Source organism: Arachis hypogaea, unplaced genomic scaffold, assembly GCF_003086295.3.
Source record: "Arachis hypogaea cultivar Tifrunner unplaced genomic scaffold, arahy.Tifrunner.gnm2.J5K5 arahy.Tifrunner.gnm2.scaffold_31, whole genome shotgun sequence".
In the NCBI taxonomy this organism is placed as follows: domain Eukaryota; kingdom Viridiplantae; phylum Streptophyta; class Magnoliopsida; order Fabales; family Fabaceae; genus Arachis; species Arachis hypogaea.
The window spans coordinates 176,866-186,888 of NW_027255456.1; the positions used below are offsets into that span (position 1 = coordinate 176,866).

At 30.4% G+C, this 10,023-nt stretch overlaps 1 pseudogene; it reads right to left on the reverse strand.

Annotated features, from left to right (window-relative positions):
* Positions 1-489: 489 nt before the first annotated feature.
* Positions 490-7,077, reverse strand: LOC114926224 (novel plant SNARE 13-like; annotated as a pseudogene).
* Positions 7,078-10,023: the final 2,946 nt, after the last annotated feature.

A 10,023-nucleotide genomic window follows, 5' to 3' on the forward strand; every position in this document is an offset into this window, starting at 1 on the left:
ATTTTTTAGAGTTTTTAAAATTTTTTAGAGTGTTTTAGAATTTTCTAATGTTTTTAGGATTTTTTAGGATTCTCTAGAGTTTTCTTGAGTTTTTTCAAGTTTTTAGAGTTTGTTAAGGTTTTCTAGGATTTTTAAGATTTTTTAGATTTTTAGGGAATTTTTTGTTTTTTTAGGATTTTTTAGAAGTTTTCTAGTATTTTTAGGATTTTTTAGTGTTTTTATAGTTTTTTAGGATTTTCTAAAATTTTAAGGAAATTTAGGATTTTAGATTTTTTAGGATTTTTTTAGATTTTTAGGATTTTCTATGATTTTTTGAAATTTTTTGGTTTTTCTAAAATTTAGAAATTTTAAGATTTTTTAAGATTTTCTATGATTTTTTTTTATTTTCTAAAATTTTTTAGAATTTTTTATGTTTTTCAACGTTTTCTAGGATTTTCTAAAGTTTATAAACGAGCATGAGAATAACCAAATCTACCCCACCCTAGATCATGATGAAAAAGCCTGAGACCCACATTTAGCAATGCAAATCATTTACAAAGATGTGAAAAGAAAAATATCGCCACATTCATAATACTTTGAGGTTGAAGATATTGTACCCTTCCAAAACGTGAGCATCCAAAATAGAAAGGTTTTCGGCACTAACCATTGATTGCTTTTCATCATTAAGTTGCTTGTTCACTTCTGGGGGATTTTTTCCCTCTTCATCTTTAATTTCTCGATCAAACTCCTTTTCATAAAAACGTAAAACATAAGGCTTCATACTCCAGAAAGTTGGGATGCATTGATAAAGGAAATAGCAAACTACAGCAGATCACATTAAAATGTCTTCACCACTTGTGCCTACCAACAGCAAAGTGAATTGGAAAATAAAAAATCGGGAAAGCACCTAATTATAAGGATAACAAAGGAAGAGAATTTTCACAACAAAAATGGAGCTTCTACAAGACCTACAAGCAGAAGACTCCGTGTGCTGCTCTTATTATACAACATTCGACCCCTGGATACTACAATGGACGGTAAAATTCCTAGGCAGAAATTTTCTTTATGATAATTAGTTATTAACAAAGTAAAAAGATTTATGCAAGTCAATTCATGAGGAAAACTAAACCAGTAAAGTCAATATGAAAGGAACCTACATTTTTCTTCTTACTCAACTCAAAGTTACAGTTGCCACTGAGATATAGCAAGATTACAAGTTTACAACCACAGAAATGCTTAACTAACCTTTTACACTCCACCGTCTTATCCTTGAGTTCTTCCAGCTGTTTGCTTTGTCTATTGGAATCTTTAATCTTATCAAGCCTTTGGAAGCCATTTCTGGATGTTAAATGAAAATATTTTATTACTATATAGGAATACTTGAAAAGATTATAGATCTATTGAACTTTATTTATTTCACTTCAGCAAGAATTAGTAACTGCGAAAGTGACTACAGCAAAGGATACACAAGAAAGCAGAGATAATTACAAATAAATACATTGCTTGAACAGAGACAAATAAAGGAAGGATAACATAACAGCCTTCAAGAAATACTTTACTTGGATAACTATGGTCAACAACATTAATTAACACCAACAAACATCAGCAGGTTTGAAGGCCACATTAAGGCAATTTCCCCTATTATGTTTGTTATGTGTGCTCTATATAAGGGCAATGTGATGCCATTTGATCCACGAAGAAGATCTGATCTAGTGGGATAAATTTAGAATCAATAGCACATCTGTTTTTTGTATAATCTAGTGGCTGTTTTTTCTTATTGAATACTTTGTTAGTTTATTTAGTGCCTTTGATGATTGCTGGGTGTGCCTTACAACCTTGGATTAATTTCTCTTTATTGGGTTCTGATCTGGGGAGTAGGAAAGAAGCAAATATCTGTGCAATGTGCAGTATATGCCACCATTTGGAATATTTGATTAGAGAACCATTTATGTACCTTCGCAATCACAGATTTTGAGATAAGCAAGTTTTATGGGATAGAATTAGACATACGGCCATTATTTTTTGTAAAGCTCATGATCTATCCAGAGCACTTCTCCTCTCAAACATGTTGAGAGATTGGAAAGCTGCATTCCATAGATAGCTTTTTCTTTTGTTTGCTTTTTTGCTCCGTAAGGAGGACCTCTTATCCTTCCATTTGCTTTATTATTCTTCCCACTATCTTAGTGATGTTATTCTTTTATAAAAAATAAATAAATAAATAATAGCCTCCAGCCCATCACTGCAAAAGAGGCAACCCAAATGATCATACTAAATCTCAAGAGATCATTGTTTTAACAGAAAAGATCTATGTCATATGGGAATACCAAAGCACCTAGAGAAAACATAATAATAAATAAAATAAACCTAAAAATGATTGATCGATATACACTTGTGCTGTTAACTGGAAATGCAACTATAAGGTTAAGGAAGCTTTTCAAATAATGAATTTTATACATCACATTCATTTTTTATTTGTATACTTGTGCATTTAAAACCAATTATTCTCTTCAGACAGATTGGGAACTAAAAACTGCAAAGAAAGTCTACTAGTCTCCTGACCAACATCAATAGCCTTTTTCCGTGGGAGGAGAAGGAGACACTATTAGTGTCCTGATCAATATGAATAGCTTCTTTTTTGGGAGAGAAAAGAATATAGTATTAATAAAGATAAGGATACTATTACATAGAGATCAGAGGACAAGAAGTCAAAAATGGAATATCAAACAGTGACGGAATAGCTTGTCCTGCTAAAATAAAAAACAGAAATATCTCACAAAATCTAGTGGCTCTCAAGACATAGCTTCTTCTAGTAGCACCACTATCCTCCCATGCTCATTTCACTAAGCATAACATAACTTGTGTACAATGAACTACCTCAATAAATACAGAACTGGCCATCACTACACCGCTTCAAACCATACAATTCCTAAATTCACAAATATATTAAGCCTATAAACCTTAAACATACAAATACAAGCACAGGACCAAGTCAGAAAATTTTCAACATTATCCCCTTTGCTCACTCCAATTTCAAGAATCACTGCCCTAACTAAATCAATAAGATGCTAAACGAGTATGATTCACATCCCAAAATTGGCAACAAGTTTAACTTGCACCCTCTAACATTATATACGAGCAGAGGTAAAAAAATTTCGAACACAAAAACATTGCATAACTGAATCTGAAGAGGTAGTAAAATTAAGTTACATACGCCAGGAATCGAAAGTTATCGCGGATTTCGCCGAGGATCTGCTCCACCTGAGGGCTCATCTGCAAGCTGGTGGCCATTGCTGCCGGCGACTGCGTCTCCTCCGCAAAACCCCGGCGAGAACCGAATTTTCTGGAGGAAACCCTAGCTTGTCGATTTGGCGAGTCTTTGCGCAAGATGCATTATCAGTTGATTTTGCCGCGAGAATCAGAGAGAGGGGAAGTGAAGGAATAAAGGAGAGTGCAAGGAGAATGAGAAAGTGGCAGATTAGGTTTCAATTGAAATAGCATTCAGAAGGAAATAGAGGGAAGCAAGAGCACCGGGAACAGAAAAGGCCAAAAGGGGAGTTTTGGAGAACAGAATACAGTTGTTTTTCTGCTAACAAATAATTAATTGTATTTAATTACATTTATATTTATTTTTGTTTGGATGCATTTTAATTATAACTAGTTTCATTTTCCGTGTAGCCACCAAAAAAAAAAGTTTCATTTTCCGTGTCTCCAATGGAAATTTAAATTATAATTTTAAATAAATATTATTTGGTATCAATATGAATTAATTTATTTTAAAATAATTAATAATATGTAATTTTGATAGTAAATAATAATATTTGATGTATAATTTATTATCTAAATTTTTTTGTAAAATTTATAGTATGTGGTAATAACAATTTTATTTTTTATTAATTAAAAATTTATTTAATTTTTTATTATGTAAATAACTTAATTAATAATTTTTATTATTATTTTTTTTATTCCATTCATATATTTTTTCAATACTATTAAGTAAAAAATTATTAGTACTATTATTCTTTCTATTCGAGATAATAACTTAAGTTGTTTATTTCATATAGAAAATAATATTATAAATAATATCTTTTTTTTAATATATTTATACAAAAAAATTATACAATAAATCATATATTATAAAAATTAGATGATTTACATATAAAATTATTTATTAGTCATTACATAAATATCAAAAAAAATATTTTTCGTACATAGTTCTAAATATATGTAACATCATGTACATATTAATATGATCTATTTTAATTATATGAATGTGGATTATTATTATTATTATTATTATTATTATTATTATTAGTAAATAATATTTAAAACTAAGAAAAAGGAAATAGTTCATTGAAAATGTTTTGTAATTTGAATTAAAAAATTTTTTATAAATATATCCAACTTTTATAATACTAAATGGTTATAATGTTTAGTAATACTGTATTTGTTATACCTTAAACAAGTAAGATTAACCTAATACCTCAAGCAAGTAGGATTAACCTAAGTCAAATATTAGGATCTCAAATCTAACCTAGGTTCATTATCTTAAGACCTAATTTGGATAAAGTTCACGCGTTTTTTCTCAAATTAACTCGCGTTGGATCTCTGTTGCTAGTCAGACATGGTAATAGATACAGTGAGAATATGATGGGTATCCCTTTTTTGTCCCTCATGCTTATTTAAAAAAATTATCTCTTGTCATTTTCATATTTTTTTCGCAAGTTTCTATTCAATTTTCCCTCAATAAAAGTAGTTATCTGCAAATATCTATAAATATTTTTTGAAAACTTTTTTTAAAAAAAATTAACAAAAAAGAGACGTAATATAATCATCATAACATAATCAATTAAACATAATAGAGCAAAATTAAAAAATATTTATGAAAATAAAATAAAATAAAACAACATAAAAATATCTTTTAATATAATTTTTTAGAGCGAGATTAGGAGACGTAGTAATGGACTTGAGAGGCAAAAAGAGAGAGAGAAAGAGATAAATCAAGTTTAGGTATGAGTGAAAATCTAGAAGAACGAAGAGAAATTCGAATTAGAGACATGAATTAGGATTACTAAATTCAAAAAATAGATTTATGTATTTATATAAATTTGGGTAAATTAGTAATTTCATATCCGAGAGTAATAGAGTGTGTATAATTAGAGTAAAGACCCAATCCAGTCCTTGTCCATTTTCACGAAGGACAAAGCGATTTCTGTCCAAAAAAATGACATTTTGATCCTCAACCTTTTTATTTTGGGACAATACGATCCCTCTGTTAAAAAAATTGTTAAATAATAACAAAACTTAATTTTGTGGGGGTTTTATTTGTATTTTGCGGGGGTTTTAAATTCCCACAAAATTTTTTTCAACAATATAATCAATTACTACCACTACATTTTTCATCCTCATTATTATCACTCCTACCTCTATTATTTTTATTGTGTAACTATACTTTATCATCATCATTATCTTCTCTATCGTCATCATTACCAATACCAATATTATCAACATTAAAGTCCTCTTCTTTCATTTCTTATTCGATATTATTTTTTTCCTTTAAAAGGTACTACAATTACTTTTTTTTTGCAACATCATCTTCATCAATGGTTTTTCTTCACTTAACCACCATTGGTGAAGGAATTTTTCAAAAACAAACTTATTAATAGTTTGTGGAGGTTTAAAAACCCCACAAAATACAAATAAAACCCCCACAAAACTAATTTTTGTTATTATTTAATAGATTTTTTAACAGAAAATTTGTATTGTCCCAAAATAAAAAGGTTGAGGATCGAAGTGTCCCTTTTTTTTGGACAGGGATCGCTTTGTCCTTCGTAAAAATGGACAAGGACAGCGTTGGGTGTTTACTCGTATAATTAACTAGTTTGTTAGGAAGTTATGTTTCTTGTTATAGAAGTTACCTAGTTGGTTATAAGAGAAGGCTCTTGTTGTTGCTATATATACATTTCTTGTAATCACATTATTGAGTAACATTTTCTCTCTCTTCCATCATCTTTACTTTTAATTTGATTCCGTTAAACACAAGTCCCTCATTTCTTTATGATATCCAGAGCTGAGGTTATGATCCATGACTAACAATAATACTCCAGTTTCAGTAGTGGAAAATTCACCTTTATCTACACAACCTCTTTTAAGCATTATCAACTAAATCGACAAATCTTTCAATATATCTGTAGCTGATAAACTCACAGAAACAAATATTTTTACTTGGCACCATCAAAATACTCTCTCTATATGTGGACAAAAACTTCAACATCATCATGAAAGAGAGAAAATTTCTCCAAAATTTGAGAGCAATTTAGATCAGACATCACAAACAAAATCAAAGAAATATAAAGATTAGAGAGTTAATGGCTATAATATCACATCATGGTTCTTTATTTCGATGGATGAGTCTTTCAAGTATAGATTTATTGGATGTCACTTTGTTCATGAAATATAGAGCAGAATTTCCACTTACTTTGCCTCTCATACCAAAGATCAAATTAGACAATTGCAATTGCAATTGAAATCAGTCAAGAAATTGGCATCTACCTCAGATTATCTTCTTCAAATAAAAAAAATTATTGATTCATTAGTAGCAGTAGGATCACCACTCACAAACTTAGATTATACCAATGTTATCTTAGATGGTTTGAATGAAAATTATCATCCCTTAATTATTATGTTCACAATGAAATATCCTTTATCCCTGATCTTGAAATTTTGCTTATGGCTCAAGATGACATAATTGAAAGATTTAAGAAACCATAATTTTCAATGGTTCAGGTTAATTTTACTCAATCCTCTAACTTAAATCTCAAGAATTCAGAACCTTTCTTCTCTTATAATTCTGGTAGAGGCAACAACAACAATAACATTCTTGGTCGTCCACTCTTTGGTAGAAGAAGGCGTGGAGTTAGAAATTTTTGTGGAGCTGGGGAAGGAACAATTAGAACTCCAATACCACACCTCAATGCTAAATTTGTGGCAAATTTGGCCTTGTTGCTAGCTATTGCTATTTCAAGTTTGATCAAGGATTCCAACATGCTCAGCAAAGTGTTCCCTTCACTTCCATGTACACTGTTCTTTCACCTCCTCCATCTTTTCATAATCCAAAAGACATGATTGCAACACCTATTATGATAGATTCTTCATGATATATTCATTCAAGTGCAACTCATCAATACACACCTAATTCAACCAGTCTACAATAATCCTTTGAATATCAAGACAAAGAACAAGCATAAGCTGAAAATGGATTAGGTATGACAATAAAAATTGTTGACAATTCTTATTTATAATGTTTACCTACTCATAGAAAATATAAATTATATGATTTGCTGCTAATTCTATCAATTACTCAAAATTTAATTAGTGTTTTCATATTTGCAAGGACAACAAAGTTTATTTCTTTTTTTGGCCTAATAAGTGCTTTGTTAAATCACAGACTACCAAGGACGTTTTTCTCTGAGACAAAGCTATTAAAAGAATGTATAAGTTTGAACGTGTTAATATTCCAAAATCTATTTCTTCTCAAATTAATCTTGCTGTGTTTGTTGTTAGTTGTGCTTACTTAGATGTATATCATCAAAGATTTGGCCATCTTACTCATGCTATTGTAAAAAATGTTGTGTCTAAATTTGGTTTACCTATGAATAATACTACTTCTTCATTCAATGTTTGTAAATTCTACTGCATGGCTAAATCACATAGGCTTTCATACTCTCCTTCTACTCATTCTTATGATGCTCCCCTATCTCTGGTTGTTTCTAATGTGTGGAGACTTATCCCTATTATATCTCATAATGGTTATACTTATAGATATTATGTATCTTTTGTGGATGTGTTTTCTAAATATACTACCATTTACTTACAAATAAATTCCAAGTCTTTCATGTTTTCAGATAATACAAGTTATATATGGAAAAGCAACTTGGATATTCCATTAAATCTCTTCAAATAGATAATGAAAAGAGTATTTATCAAATACTTTTATTGAATTCTTGAAAAATGAAGGAATTGTGTATAGATTAAGATGTACGTATACACTACAGCAAAATAATCTATCTAAGAGAAAACAGACACATTATGAAAACTGGATTTGCTCTCTTGGCTGCTGCTTCTTTACCCCTTCAATTTTGGGATGAGTCCTTCTCTATCTTTATTTATCTTATCAATAGAATGTCATCCACCATTACTTTTCACAAATTACTTTTTAAAATATTGTTTCATCATTTTTCTGATTATTCATTTTTGCGTGTATTTGGGTATTTTTGTTTTCCTAATATTAGGCCTTATAGTTATTATAAACTATAGAGCTGAGATCCCAACCCGATATCCTTTTTGGTTATGCTGTAACCTAAAAAGTATACAAATGTTTGGACAAAAAAGAAAAATAATAATATCTAGAGATGTTATTTTTATGAAGGATAATTCTTATCTCATTTTTTCTTTAATAAAACTGCTTTATCTAATACTAGTCCCACTATAGAAAGACTCCCATTAATAGCAACCATTCCTCTTCTTCTGTTCAACCTTCAAGTAATATTCCTTTTTCTTTGATTTTCCAACATCCTTCTCTAGAATATTCATTAAACTATATAGAAAACTATACTACCAATACTAAAATTGCACATCACTCTATTACAATAATGGATTTTAAAGCTTAGACTCAGATTCCTCAAGCAATTTCTGAAATTGAAGTAGTGTTACCCTTTGATAGTAAATTGTCCCAACATGTTCCTTCTTTAGCAAGTATACACCCAATGTTGACTGTAACACCCTACCACATAGAGTTTTATTCTTAAGTCATAAAATAGAGGTAGTGAGGTATTACAACCTCTAAAAGTAAAATTATATATAGAATATAGTTGAAAAAGATTTATATCTGGGAGCTTTTTTAAAGAAGGTTTAAAACAAAGCGTAAACAGAACAGCTCGTCACTTACGTAAATGTTAACATAACGAAGTAGGATAAGAGAATTTCAAGATACATACAACAAGGCTCTTGACCCGGCTCACAAAGTTAAAATCGGACAGAGCATATAAACATATATACATATATACATGAGTATCCCAAAATGACCCAAAGCAGAAAAATGACAACCTATTTCTCTGAGTCAATCTCTAAGAGGGACAACCATAAAAATACAAGGTAGAGAATCTATATACATATATAAATATAAACAAAATACGTCCCTGAGTCTTAAGAGTTCTTCGCTTCATCAGAGTCTCTAGAATACAGAGTGGTGCTTCTCAACCTGCATCTGGAAAACAACAATATTGTATGGAATGAGAATCGGCGGTTCTCAATATGGTTAAGGTGCCTACATATATAATAAATAAAGCCCCGGAAAAGCCAGAGGCAATCCTAGAACACCGACACTCAAATTATAAAACTTATGGAACTAGAACAGAAACCATAAATAGGGGTAGTTCTCATAGGTTCTAAACTTGGCCAAATCCTAATCAAAATCCTCAAATCCTGCGCCTTTCCTCCAATCTTCCATTTCTGGTGAAACCACACAGACAAACAAACAAACAAACAAAGGCAAACACAATTGGAGTACAAGTAATGCAAGTAGCAAGTATAACAATTAGCATAGTAAATTCACTTAGGCATTCCCAATTTATGCACAGACAAGCAATTCAAATAATATGCATACGATGCATGCCTCTCCTATAGCTGATGATATCATCTGTCGATTATATAGCTAACCCGACATGTCCTGGTAGCTAACCATGGACTGAAACACCCATTACGGCGCCAGTGGGTTTGAGCTACAAATCCCAAAAAAATCCTAAAAACCCTAGAAAATCCTAAAAAACTCTAGAAAATCCTAAAAAACCCTAATAATCCTAGAAAATCCTAAAAAACCCTAAAAATCTCTAAAAACCCTAGAAAACCTTAAAAAACCCTAAAATCCTACAAAACCCTAAAAAAGCATAAAACCCGAAAAGCCCTAGAAAACCCTAAAAATCCGAGAAAACCCAAAAAAACTTTAAAAAATCCTTAAAAAACCCAAAAAAACCCTAGAAAAATCTAAAA